Source organism: Colobus angolensis, unplaced genomic scaffold (assembly GCF_000951035.1).
Source record: "Colobus angolensis palliatus isolate OR3802 unplaced genomic scaffold, Cang.pa_1.0 Scaffold370, whole genome shotgun sequence".
Lineage (NCBI taxonomy): Eukaryota > Metazoa > Chordata > Mammalia > Primates > Cercopithecidae > Colobus > Colobus angolensis.
The window spans coordinates 1,308,543-1,312,437 of record NW_012117044.1 but is presented as its reverse complement, the minus strand read 5'-3'; positions in this window follow the sequence as shown (position 1 = coordinate 1,312,437).

Below are 3,895 nucleotides of genomic sequence, written 5' to 3'. Positions count from 1 at the left end.
ATCCTCATGGGCTTCATCCTCCTTCCATGGCCACTTCTCAGTATTCATTACTATCATCTTCTTTTCTCTCTCTCTCTCTCTTTTTTTTTTTTTTTTGCCATTTAGCATGCTCCAAGCCTCAAATCTTGGTTCTCTTATTTATTAATATTTATATCCACTGCCTTGACAATCTCATCAGTTTCTGATAGAATCAAATTTACATCTTCAGCCCAGAACTCTCTTCTAAAGTCCAGATTTGCACATGTGTCATCCACATTTCCACTAGGATGACTTTGCAAACTCAACATTGACAAAATTGTACTTCCCTTGCTCCAACCTCCTGGGCTCATAGTCTTTTCCATTTCAGTTAATAACATCTTCATCTTTCCCACGGTCAGGCCACAAGACCTTGGAGCCACTCTTGACTTTCTTCTTTCACTCTTGTCCGTCATCCACTCAGCAGCAAATTTTGTGGAGAGATCCTCAAATGATGTCCAGGATCCAGTCCCTTCTCACTGTTTCCGCCACTCTCCCTGAGCTTGCCCAAGTCTGCATCACCTCTCCCTGGATCACTGCAGTGGCCTCTTGATGGTCCTCCTTGCCTCCACTCTTGACCCTTTGTAGCTACTGCCAATACAGCAGGCAGCCTGATCCTTGAAATGTAGACGATACGATCTCACTACACACATCAAAACTCTGCATTGGTTCCCCACGTAATTGGAGTAAAACCCACAGATCTTACAAAAACCAACAAGGGCCTCCGTGGTCTGATGTCCCGTCCCATACCTGACCTCATCTCTTTTTTGTTCAACTCCACTGCAGCCATACTGGCCTCCTTGCTGTTTCTCCAATGTGCAAGGCACACTCCTGCCTTGCATATTTAAAAAAATTGAAATGTAACTTACACACATAAATTTCACCCTCTTAAAGTATAATTCAGTGGTTTTTTTAAAGCATATTCACAAGGGACCCCAACATTTATACTCATTCCAGAACATTTTCATCATTCCCAGAAGAAATCCCATCCCCATTGTCTCCTGCCTTTTTTTGTGTGTGTGTAAATTGCAAAGGAAGCTTTATAGACAATGAAAATATAGTACTTTCATTGTTCAAAATGTATAATGTGCAAGAACTTGAAGTTATGTGGTTTACTTGTTGACCATCTAGCTACAGTTCAGTTACTGCTTCAAAAGCTAAACTTCATAATCTTTCTAAGCTGCTTTTAAAATAAAGTTCTTAAATTATAGCAATAAGAAAAGGAAACAATTAATATTACAGTTTGTCAAAAACATGTATGAAATTTTAACTCTTATTCTCAAAAAGTTATAAAAATTGACGTTTTGTCTAAGTTATAAACATGCTTATAGTGCATTTATTTGTGTAACTCTAGTAATGCTTATGGTGGCTATAAGATCAGAATAGATTCTTAAAAAACATAAAAAATAAAAATATTTAGCCTCATTATTTATCTGTAGAATGTGTTTATATATACCTAAATTTCGGCATTTACTATATCATCATTGCTTTAATTTAAGAAGTCAGATATGAAGAATAAGGCAAAACCACCTATGAGCTGGCATATTAGTTTGTTTCTCAGCTTGTAAAAATATTCTTAATTTGTTGATGTAGCAAACAAATTTCAACTTTGATTGCTTTGCAGAAAAACAAGATAATCTTTACAATAAACTTTATGCTTTTTTTTTTTTTTTTTTGAGATGAAGTCTGGCTCTGTCACCCAGGCTGGAGTGCATTGGCTCCATCTCCGCTCACTGCAACCTCCACCTCCTGGGTTCAAGCAATTCTCCTGCTTCAGCCTCCCAAGTAGCTGGGATTACAAGCATCCCACCACACTTGGCTAATTTTTGTATTATTAGTAGAGACAGAGTTTCAACATGTTGGCCAGACTGGGCTCGAACTACTGACCTCAGGTGATTCGTCTGGCTTGGCCTCCCACGGTGCTGAGATTACATACATGAGCTACCGCGCCCAGTCTTGCAATGAACTTTATGGTTCAATTGCATATAGGCAACGTGTTATATATGAAAAAATTACGAACTGAACTACAGGTATTAAATACTGAAAAAAGTTAGCAGTTTATTATGATTTGTTTTATTTAACACTTTGGGAAATCATAGCCATCAGCTTTTCCAGTGGAATTCAGGAATCTCAGTGAAGCTGTTAGTGTAGTGAAACTTGTAGGTAAAATATATGAATACTTTTGATAGCACTGTTAAGGGATCTCTCTAAAATTAACTCACTGATTTCATTCTCAAGCCATGTTGACCTGGGCTGCTCAACATGGCTTTTATCATGCCTGATGTTAATGCATGTTGTCTTTTTACAATAAATTCATGACCATCAGAGGATATCCATTTGACATATGTGGCATCAGGGCCTTCATAGCCACTATAGGTTTTCTCCTCTCCATCCATTATGTCCTTATGAAATTCCACAGTTCTGGGAAAGTCTACCTCCAGACTTTTGCATTGCCTTTCCCCCCGACTCGATTGCCCTCCATTCTTTCTTTGTCCATTTGTATTGCTATAGAGAAGTACCTGAGCCTGGGTAATTTATAAAAAAAGAGGCTTATTTGGCTCACGGTTCTGCAGGCTGTAAGGGAAATGCTGTGCCAGTATCTGGTTGGCTTCCGGTGGGGGACTCAGGCTGCTTCCACTGATGGTAGGAGGTGAAGGGGAGATGGCTGTGCAGAGGTCACAAGGTGAGAGAGGAAATGAGAGAGAGGGTAGTGCCTAGCTCTTCTTAATAGCCAGCTCTCATGCAAGAACTGACCCATTACCTCTAGGCCAGTGACAAGCCATTCATGAGGGATCCTCTCCCAAGACCTGAACACCTCCACTAGGCTCTGCCTCCAGCATTGGAATCAAATTTCAACATGAGGTTTGGAGAGGGGGCAAATATCCAAACTACAACTCACTCCCTCACCTCCTTCAGGGCTTAACCCTAGTATCACTTTACCAAGGCGACATTGTACTCCAACTACCCTGTTTAAAATTGCTGTCTCCTCTACTTTTTCTTTTTTCCATTCTACTTATCATGTTCTAACATTCTATGTACACTTACTTATTTTCTTTATAATTTATTGCATTCTCTGGCAACAATGTAGGGACATTTGTGCTGCTCACTGGTGAAACCTAAGCACCTAGAACAGTGCCTGGCACACAGAACATGCTTATTAACTATTTACTGATGAGATGAACAAGCCAATGAAATCCTGAGTGAATGTCAACCACCTTTCTCGACACAAGTGTGACCGGGCACCCTATGCCTCCCTTGAGGATAGTCCTAGCTGTTCTTTTTTCACCAAGCCCCAAATCTGACTTGAAGAGGCAATGCAGATATTTACTGAGGTTCTTGGGGGAGATGGAGGAGGAAGTGGTTACAACCAACATTAAGTCACCACATCTCTTCAACAGCCTCCTCTTTTCCTAAATTCTTCTCCCCATAGCAGCAGACTCACTTTTCCTATTTTTTTTTTTTCCTTTTTACAGAATCTCTCTCTCCTCCTTTTTTGCTGACTCTCTGTGTCCTTCCCGACACTACCCTTCATCTTGCACATCCATTCAGCAAAGCAAAACACTGGTCTGCTCAGCCAGACACCTGGCCATTTATTTCTTCCTAGACCAGGTCACTGATAGACAACAGGGGTATGTGGGGATTCTAATACTCTGACATTTTGAGAATAGTCGACTCCACCCTCAAGGCCTTTCTACCTGGATGTGTGAGGCAGTTATTCCAGGCATCCACCACTTGCCATTCTAAGCCTATGTCCCCAGCTCCTAAGAAAGTGTGAAATTCTTTCTTGTTTTGGAAAGCAAGGAAAGAATTAGAGAAGTCTCTCTGATCCTTATTCTTTGAAAAAAACACAAATGGGGTATTTCAATAGAAAAGAATACGA